Raw genomic sequence first — 11,232 nt, forward strand, 5'->3', positions numbered from 1 at the left:
TCTATAACTGCGTTCAGTACTCTACATGCTTAAAGATTACTTAACTGCCTTTAAGGATATTGATTGTAATTTTTCTTTTTTTGCAATGCGGTAATGGCCTTACAGATTTACTTTGCATGTGACATACACTGTAATGTGAGAGACAAAGTACATCACTGTATTAGAGAGAAACAAAAATGATCAAATATATGAATGAGTATCTGTATATTCTCACATAAACATACTAGGTTAGGATTGGGGACAAAGCATAACATTATTAACATACATTGACACATAAATGCACAGTTAGAAAACTGACATACAGTGCTGTGAAAATGTATTTGCCCTCTTCCTGATTTCTTTGTTATTTGTTGACAGACCTGTTGAATCAAGAAATCACTTAAATAGAAACTTTCTGACAAAGTGAAGTAGGCTAAAATATCTTGGAAAGAAACACATCAGGCCACATACTAAAGACACTCAATAACAGATGAAAAACAAAGCCATTGACATCTATTAGTCTACAAAGGGTTACGAACATATTTGTAAGGCTTTGGGCCTCCAGTGAACCACAGTGAGAACCATTATCCACAAATGGAAAAAATTAGGAACAGTGGTGGATCTTCCCTGGAGGGGCCAGCCAGCCAAAATTACTCCAAGACTGATTGATGACTCATCCACGAGGTCACAACAGAACCCAGAACAACATGTAAGTTAATGTAAGATTTAACAATAAGAAGGATGTTTAGAAATCTGTGTACTTATTTATTATTTTTTTATTGGCCACATGGAGGCAGCAATAAAAACAATGCATTTGTTTTGTAAATAAAGTAGGACTACTGGAAGACCACAAATTAAAAAAAAATAATACACTAAACATCAAATAAAATAAAAAATTAAATATAATAAAAAGTGCCTGGAATGCTTTCCAAGAGGTGCCAAGTTGTAAGATTTGCATATAGAAGGACCAGTGTTTGAAAGTAAATAAGGATTTAAAACACAGATTTTAGCTGGCTCAAAAACACGTCACAATGGTGTTTCCTATAGTTTTCTAAACTAACTTTTGAAAACAAATATTCTAGCATGTCTGTCTGTGTAAATTTCAAAAATCCATTTTTTCCCAGTTGTCTATAAAGCAGAAGGGTGCACAGTGATTAGCTTTCCAAGTGTGTGTGTGGATGTGTGTGTGTGTGTTTGGTGTATGCTACCAGGGTGGTATGTCATTTCCACAATTTAGCATTCTGTTCCTTTTTCCTCAGCTCCTCTAGGAATTCTCAAGTGACACATGACCTAGCCTCCAGTATAGTAAAAATGCTCTGCAATGCGTCCGTCAGTTTGCTTAGTTGTGCTGTGGTTCCCCCACCACCACCTCAGTGCATTCTTCTTGTAGGTTCTGAACAAGAATACTATTCCTGGTATGCTTCCACCCAACAAGCAAAGATGCACACACACAGTCACAACTGCTCTGTCTCAGTCTAAAAAGTCATTGGAATTCAGACCATGCATGTACTTTGGGGTCGTGACTTTCTGCTGTGTACATGGCTCAGAGCTATATAGCAGGGGAGAAAGTGCACACTCTCTGTGATCTCCCTCTCTCTGTTTTTGCCTGTCACCCGTCTCTTCCTCAAACACACATAAAAAACAAGGCTGTTTGAATTCTGATCTTTTTTGCTCCTAATACCAGACCAAAGCGAAGTGGGCTAAACTTTAGTCTCGTTCTTCAACCAGATAATTACACCTGTCCCTTTCTTCATTTACATCTCTCATCTTCCTCTTTCTTGGAGATTCAGACAGCACTGACCACAAGTGGAAGATTGAACTGCTTTACGTCAGATGTGTTAGAGAAGCTTTGCTAGCAAAGCTTTGTAAAGACGAAAATTAAATACAATTGCATTAAGGAGAATTTCTCCTGAGCAACCTCTTGTCAAGTTAAGAATAATAATGGAGTTTTCATGACTATTACATCACAAGATGGCTTCTCCTTGGTATAGATTCTGTGGAGAAAAATCCACAGGAAATCCATTTGTCTCACGACCACAGCAGGTAAGCTCAAACAAATGTATTCCCCCTTTGCTTTGGTAAAACGAAGCACCAATGATAAACTTCTCTTTTTACTCTAGGCTCCACCCCCCCTTTGCCTGATAAAGATGTCTGTCACATCAGCTAGACGCAACCTCCTCCCCTCTTTTAAGCTCTCTTCCTCCTTTTTCCCCCCTCATCCCTATCTCTCTTGCTCTTCTTCTCCTGTATTTCAATCTTCCAAATTCCATCTTTTTCTCTCTCTGTGGTGAACTGGAACAGGCTATGCGGCATGTTTCCCCACATTTCTGTAAACCCAAATCCTGTTGCCTCTCTTCTTCTCTCTCACCTCTTCATCCTGACACCCTCTGTCTTCATCCTTTTCGTCACCCTCTTTCTCACTCAGCCCTCTCATCCTTCCCCCCTCTCCTCTACCCTCCCCCTTTGCCTGTATCTCACTCTGTCCTAGTTTCCACAGCCTGCGTTATGAATTATGTGCAACTAGCTTGCCTCATGAAAGAATCATCTTGGCCAATGAATAATAGATGTTGAGGAGAATAGAAGTGTAGGTTACAAACTGTGTTTACCCTCACTACCTCATCTACTGCCTTATTAATTTCATCGTAGTTAAACAACTGGATAACTGACTCCTTTTTTAGATGACTTGTTAATGCTAGTTAAGAACAGGAACCCACTATGCTCTCAAATCTGCTATGGATGGTAGGGCTAGTATACTGGGTCACTGCTTCACACATCTTTGATTTCATCATATAAAGGACTGACTGATTCGGTTGAGTTTATATTACATGTAATGCTGTGATTCCCAGTTTTCCGGGTACCAGCTGCAGAGTTAAGTAGTATTTCAGACAAACACGTGTTTACTCATTTTCTCCTTCCCTAAAATATTGGCTGAATGTCTCAGTGTATATCCGTATGAGAATTGGTGAGTGAGAAGTCAAAATTTTTTCATGGGCCTCCATAGTAATGGGATAGAAATATTTGACAGTTTGGACAAAAAATAATTATAACATTATAACATTTATGACAGGGGAACTAAAATTTTCATTCAAGGTTAGGAAAAGATTTTGGTCATGGCTGATAACTACCATTAAAAATGGTTATGGTGCATGGCACGAAACATGTACTGCATGGCATTCCCACTATTACTGCATATTTCAGTATTCACACTCAAAGAAGGTACAAATACACTAAAAAAAAGGGTTTGCACTCTTATTAATTTTTAAAAACAAAATGTTAGTCCAATAAAACAAGGCAGCTTAAAATTACCTAATTTTAAGTTACTGAAGTAAAAGTCAGAGAACCAATAGGATCAATAGGATGCTGACTTCAGGGATTTACACAGTTTCATCCCAAGAAACATTTCAGTCCACATAGTAATAGGTATAGAATGAATGAATGAATGAATGAACTGTCCAGCTAACACTGTGATCCCCACTGTTCATCGCTATCATGGATGAAAAGGTGAACATTTATTGCAGATTTGTCAAAATGAAAGATACGGTCTTCTGTATGTGGACTTACACTAGGCTGACCTTCACACCATTACATTCCACCTCACTAGGTATCAAAGGCACACAGAGACTCAATCTCGACGCATTCCCACGCCCTCCCCCAACCCGCTCCCTCTCCGTTTGCACACTTGTATGGAGAGTCTGCCACATTAAGTGCTATTCCAGACCAACTAGTGTTAAGTGTTGAGAGCATTATAAAGCCCTCCAACAGAGAGTCTGCAGGCCTAATGACCACAATTTTCAAAAGTGCAGTGGTTATATATGTCTTAAACAGAACAAAATGCTACACATAGTAACACTTCATAATAATGGCACATTGTTAGATCATTAAAGTTTATTTGACAAATTTCTTTTAATATTGACAATAACGACTCAGTTATGTTTACTAAGTGTTCAGTAGATTTTTTGGTAAGTTATCTCTCAGCATAATTTTGATTCTTTGCAAAGTTGTAGCTGATATTCATGAGAATTATTTTAAATTGGCAATGTACAAATAGGCAAGTAAGCAGATATCAACAGTATGAACCTCTAGCCAGTGGTTTGTGTGCTGCTTCTATTTCTGTTTGGCTTCTTCACTTATTGCTTACTTTTAGGTTTGGCAGATGTTTTTATGGCCCAGTCACACTAGAGAAAAAACAGGATGGCAACCTCCTTGTGACTGAGAAAAATCAGTGGTTGAGCAGTGATTGCATTTAATTTTTCTTGGAAGTAGTTGTGGCAACTAACCTGCCAACAGTACTTTTCCAGATGTTGCTCACTCAACCTGCGAGTGACCACTTTTGATCACAAGGCGATTGCACAGGTGGCTTACTATAAGGCAACTTTATAAGGATCATCATTCCAAGCAGATAGCGTGTATGTGCTAACTTGACTCTATTCAATCATAAACCAATAAAAGACTGATGGCACTTATTGCTGTTTAACCACCGGCATGAAAACACCAACGCTGCTTTGAAGATATGAAATGACTGGCAATGAAAGGCAATGAGTCTGCAAGTTTATTGCATGGTTGCAATAATTTTGGCAGTACTATGGTCTCCAGGCCACTGTATTCCTGAATGTTTGAAGTTTGGCAATACAGCTGTGACAAAACTGTATGACTGAAACACTAAAGTCCTCTCCTTTATAAAAAGAAAGTGAATTAGAGCTAGACTTCACATACACCACAAGACATTTTTGGCAAGCTAGCTTCTTGTTGTGGTAGCGCTCCCTGGTCTCTCTGGGCTGTGTGTGAATGGCTACATTTCTCTTAAAAATATTTTCTAGAACAAACACCAACATGGCAGGTAAGTGTGCATTCAAAATTTTACTCAATGACCTTCCAAATACTCAGAGCATGTTACACTCTAAAGAGTCCCACCATAAACACTACCAGGTAGGAACCAAAATTACCTTTCATAAGGAGCTATAATAAATAACTTAAATGTTACACATAAATTTTAAAGTGCAGTAAATAATAATGAATTAAATATATAATGCAAAGTCACAAAATAATATTGCACAGCCTAATATGCAACATAAGTTCATTTTCAGTCTACATAAATTAAATGATACAAAATTGAAGGGCAGTAACTAAAGTTACACTAAGATAACAAGCTATCATTAGAAGTTGTTAGTTAAATAAGGAAAAGGCACAAAACGTTGCCATAGATATAAGACCTGCACAGTTGCATATGCAATTAGACAGACTCCCTGTGCACAGAACGTCACCTTGTATTTATATGAGCTTTTATGAAAAGGAAAAGATGTGATGGCAGACATCATGTATTCGTTCTTGTTTATTCAATATGTTGGTTATTCTATCGCACACTTGTCATACATACGCTCAACAATCAGTGATGATGCAAGTATCCTGTGTACAATCTGAGACTGTCTGGCAAGTAAGCAAGGAGAAAGGGAGCCAGGGGTAGAGAGAGTTGTGTGGTAATTATAGATCAAGAGGATGGTAATTCTACTGAGTCTCTATCCCTATAGATTGGGGGTGGGGGTGAAAAAGGAAAGACAGTAGAGAGGAGAAAGAGGAGGGGAGACTCAAGGGGAGTGAAAGACTGGAGAGAGGGAGCGCAGACTTTGGGAGAGAAGTAGGGAGGAGAAACAGAAAAGTAGATCAGTGGGAAGAACAAAAGTGCAAAAAGGAAGGGTAGGCGAACAGGAATGGTAGGAAGTAGAGAGAGGGGAGGTGAGAACAATGATCGTATAATCTTTTAAGGATATTTTCCTTCTTTTTTTAACATTTGCACTTTTCTACCAGTCAGTTATTTGGCTTTTCATTCTGTGATGACACCATTTGATGTGACATAACTATAAATATCAATGTATGAACTCATTATCCACCAGAGTGAAGGCCACACATAAGATCAACCACTGCGGGTACTCTGACCTTCTATAGGGCCTGTAATAAATGGGCCTATATTTTTTTTGTCTTTTGGTTGTTTGTCTTACACACATACTGACTCAAGCTTCAACCAAAAGGATTAAGGACAATTTCAGACCCATTGCCATAAGATCCTACACTGTGGCTTTGGTTTGTGTTATCCATGTCTGCTACAAACCTTATCACAAATAATATATCTTGTGTTCATAAGTTGCAAAGTCTTTTCTTAAACAATACTGACCAAAAAAAGAAGAGATAAATCCTACTAACCTTATCCCAGCTGACACCAGGGTCATACTGTATGTTATATAAGTCTTCCTATCATAGTCCCTTGACATGCTGCCTAACTTTGTAGGGAATCATATCAGACAACACAGCGAAGCCTTATTATAGCAGATTGGACAGAATCAGACAGCCACACATACTGTAGATATCTGGGATCATGAATGCAGCTATGTGTTGTACGGGTTGTCATTACATTGTCAAACAAGGTGAGAGAATGTGTATAAAAATGTTAAGCTGTCCATCTGTTTGGGCCCTTTGAGGTGTGACATGGTGGCTGTGACACACTTTACAAGATAAAAAGACGGGGTAGAAATTGTCATACCCAGCTTTCAGTTATGCTCCTGACACATGCGTGCTGTTGATCATACCATTATCAAGTTAATATTATGCAGCCAGACTGTTGCATAAGAGCGGTGTGAAAATTTAATCAGTGCTCAGTCTATTCCACCTAACTCATGTCAGTGTGTAATTTACATCTCTCAAATGTAGGTGGTGAGAAATAGTTTTAACTTTTAGTTAGTTTTGATTAAAATTGTGCTTGTTTGCTTTGAGAAATTTTTACTATTTAAAAAAAATCTTTTGTTGTACTGTTATTTTTTAATGTGTTCTGGCAAAAAGTTATAATGTGTCTTAATAGCAACATTGAAGTGCTTAAAAGGCATTAATTTGCTGTTTATGTAACAAAGTGCTCAGAGGTAATAATTTCATCATAGACAGATTTCCATATCCCTTAGATTGTTTGACTTTTATCTTGAATTTTGGCAAGAGCTGGTTCAAAACCTACTGGTTTCAGCTAACTCACTGAGTTTTGATTGCTAATGGACCCAGGAAATGTCTGTAGAAATCATTTTAGGTTACTTGTAACAGAAGAGAACAGAGGGAGGAAGATAATAGCAAAAACGTGAAAGCCAGGCAAGAACAGAGTACACCAGAAAAAACATGAGGTCTTTATCATGAAAGAGTTGAATGTCAGACATAAACAAGTCAGAAGTGGAAAAAGGCCAGTAAAAAGAAAAGGGGAAAGGCTTGGGTATAGAATGACAGAAAGAAGAATGATCAGCGATATGAGGTTAGCTACAGTGACACAGATTGAAAATGCAATAGAGAGAAGAATGGATAGAGAAGGTAGTAAATGAGAGATGAAATAGGAGAAAAGACAGTAAAAGCAATCATGGGCAGGCTAGAGTCTGCCTGCTCTCTTGTTTCTTTAGGCTGAGATATCTCAATATTGACACAGCTACGTGTACACAGTAGAGTCTCCTTGGATGGAGTCAGGAAGATATACCGCAGCTTGCATCCACACTTTAAAGCTCGAACACCTCATTGATGTTTTTATCCCTCCAAGGATCGACATCAGGACAAAGCTTGAAGTCTCACTCTTCTTCAAACCGAATATCAAAACTTTTTCTTATGTGGCCTGAATATGAAAATCAGATCAGATACCTGGCCTCTACCTCACCTCCTTAGAAGCAACTAGAACTCCGTCCTTTCTACTAAGATCTAATTTTCCACCTCATCTGCAATGTTAAAAATTGAGCATATGTCTAAAGGAGAGATTCTAATATATATATATAGTAAAGTTCACCTTTGATGTATTTGGAAGTAAGAGTTTTGTTTAACTGTTTTACTCAATATATTAGTGTAAGTTGTATTCAGTGTATTATCCTATTTAAAGTGTATTTAAAGCAGTTTTTGTGAATAATTTTGGCAAAAGGGATGTAATGTGTAGTATAATCAAATGGTACATAAAAAAAGTGGTAAGGAAGGTTAATAAGAACTTTGTACATAATGGGGGAATAAGAAGTGCAATAATCGTACATCATGAAGATTAAAATAATCTGGAAACTGTAAATACACTGATACTAGTATCAGCCAAATGCTTGTTGAATTGTTTCTACCAGCAATTGATTTTCTTTTACTCTCTGCTCTCCTCACCTCTCCTCATTTCTCCCCTTTGACTGGTCAAAGCATCACCTCTAATCCAATGGCTTCATTAAATGATAAAGAATGGCTTTAATGAGCTCCCTTGTCCATTCAGAGGAAGAAAAATAGAAAGAAAGAAAGACAGAAAGAAAAGAGAAGGAAAGAGAAGGTACCAAGGAATGTGGCTGTTATTAAAAACTTGACCAATAATAACTTTAAGGAGCAAAAAGTTTAGTGTCTTATTAAATCTTACATGTAGCTGGACAACTGTTCCTCACAAAAGCCTGCATGCACGACATGACGTCAGTCCACGCTTCATGTCACTCCAGCCAGACCATTAAATACCTCAATAGTCTGGATCCGAAGTGATAACACCTTCATTAATACAAATCCAGTTCTCTTTGTCAATACTAATTAGCAAAGTTTGACAGAATTGTTACAGGACAAAGAGCCACAAACTTGAGTAAGGCAAAGTATTTCTGTGCTTCAAAGTTTGTTGTGTTGAGTGTGTTATTTACAAATCAGTTTAAACTCAGAGATGCTTTGAAGTCAAAATCAAATTCACAGTTTTTCCAATACATAAAAAATTGACTTGAAGCCTTAAATTCTCCTTCAGATCGCAGTCATGCATGTGAAGTGTGAGCTGTTAAAGTTTTCTTTAAATAGGTCTCAGAAAGACAGATTGTAAGTTTTAAGGTGTAAAATAAATATCACACATGGGTTCTGACTTGGCCGTGGGTTCCAAGCAAACACAATCAACTGTGCGGAACATGTTCTTCTGTATTTGTATTTGAAATTCATTGATGCTTGTGCAGTAAGTTTGTTAGTGTGTATACCGGTAGAGTAATCAGCCCAGCAGTATTTGTATTTGTAAAGAAAACCTCTCATCTCCTCCTGGGCTTCTTACCATTGCCATATCCTTGAGTATGTTATGGTCTGCTTGAGTCTCTGTGATATAAATTTCATCATCACAGGGTGGGTGAGAGGCTAGTATTTGGTCCTAAAAACAAGAACTACTGTGGTGTCTTCAGCTGTGTACATCGGTAAGCAAATGTAATCCCAGCCTTGGAGATTCATGCAGCAGGACCTCTGAGACAGTCGATCTTGTGAAAATGAACAAAATTAGGAGCTCCGCTTAGACGGGGGCATCATTCCTTGACAGGATCTCATATGGTTACATCCATCCAACCATCTATTTTCTTAACTGCTCATCTAATTTAGAGTCCCAGCAGAAGCTGGAGCCTGTTCCTATTGACATGGGGCAAGAGGTGGGGTACACCTCGGACAGGTCACCAGAGCCTGAGTGCTGTGAGACAACAGTCCTAATCACTGCAAGTAACTGATATTGTCACGATCCTGGGTCCTTTTGACCCAGCGTTTTGTGTTTTCTACTAGTGTCATTTTGGTTCTGTTCTTCCTCCGGTTTAGTGTTGTTCTGTTCTGCCGTCTACCCTTGTGTTAAGTCCGCGTTTGCTAGTCTGTGTCTTTGTGTGTATGTGTTTCCTGTTTTATTGTGACGGTCTGTGCCTTATGTCAGTGTGTCCTGTTTACGTTCCTCCACCTCGTCAGCTGTGATGTCTTCCAGGTGTGTTCCCTCCTGTCTCCCTTCCCTGATTCCTGGCGTGTGTATTTATAGTGTGTGTTACCTCGTCCTCGTCGCTGGTTCGTCTGTGTTGTTTCCCTCGTTCTCCCTGCGTCTCGCCATGTGTGATTTCCCGGACCTCCCTGCATCTGTGTTTCTGGTTTGTTTTGTTAGTTTCACCCAGTTTAGGTTTTTCAGTTCTCGTTCACCTGCCTTTGTTGTTTGTACCCACGCGTGTAATAAAGACTCACCTGCACCAGAGCTGCCGCCTTTTGGGTCCTCTTTATAAACTCCACACGCCCGCCACACCGGGCGTGACAGCACTGAACCAGCCACCATGGACCCTGCGGCATTCAATCCATCCGAGGAGCTCCAAGATGACATCGCTTATAATGTGGAGATTCTCCTCGGGAAGTGGCTGGAGAACCCTCCGTATGAGCTTCGCCGTGCTGTTGAAAGCCGGCTTCAACGGCTCTTTTCTGGCCTGCCTTGGCTTTTGGGATCTCTTCCTCCGACCATGCAGGCTTTTCTCCGCACACACCTCACCTTCTCTCAGCCACCCCTGCCTCGCTGCCCGACTTGTCGGAGGTGAACTTGCCCGCCCGTCAGAGCCATCTGCGGGAGAAAACGCCGATCGCGCCGCGCGGCCCACCCCACAGCCGGACGTTCGGACTTCTAATTCGCCGGCTGTGGTGAGTGAGGACTCTTTTCCGTTTTCGGACTGTTTGACTGTTCATTCTGGGGCTGTGTTCTGTGCAGCAGATAATGATAGGAACAGCTTATCGCCTGCTCTGCAGGTCTCAGCTCAGTTAGCTGCCCCGCAGCCATTCTCAGCTCAGTTAGCAGCCTCGCAGCCATTCTCAGCTCAGTTAGCAGCCTCGCAGCCATTCTCAGCTCAGTTAGCAGCCTCGCAGCCATTCTCAGCTCAGTTAGCAGCCTCGCAGCCATTCTCAGCTCAGTTAGCAGCCTCGCAGCCATTCTCAGCTCAGTTAGCTGCCTCGCAGCCATTCTCAGCTCTGTCTCCAGTGCCACACTCTGCTCAGTCTCCAGTGCCACACTCTGCTCAGTCTCCAGTGCCTCACTTAGCTGCTCAGTCTCCAGTGCCACACTCTGCTCAGTCTCCAGTGCCACACTCTGCTCAGTCTCCAGTGCCTCATTTAGCTGCTAAGTCTCCAGTGCCTCATTTAGCTGCTAAGTCTCCAGTGCCTCATTTAGCTGCTAAGTCTCCAGTGCCTCACTTAGCTGCTAAGTCTCCAGTGCCTCACTTAGCTGCCCAGCCTCCAGTAGCTCACTTAGCTGCCCAGCCTCCAGTAGCTCACTTAGCTGCCCAGCCTCCAGTAGCTCACTTAGCTGCCCAGCCTCCAGTAGCTCACTTAGCTGCCCAGCCTCCAGTAGCTCACTTAGCTGCCCAGCCTCCAGTAGCTCACTTAGCTGCCCAGCCTCCAGTAGCTCACTTAGCTGCCCAGCCTCCAGTAGCTCACTTAGCTGCCCAGCCTCCAGTAGCTCACTTAGCTGCCCAGCCTCCAGTAGCTCACTTA

Source organism: Oreochromis aureus, linkage group 7 (assembly GCF_013358895.1).
Source record: "Oreochromis aureus strain Israel breed Guangdong linkage group 7, ZZ_aureus, whole genome shotgun sequence".
Lineage (NCBI taxonomy): Eukaryota > Metazoa > Chordata > Actinopteri > Cichliformes > Cichlidae > Oreochromis > Oreochromis aureus.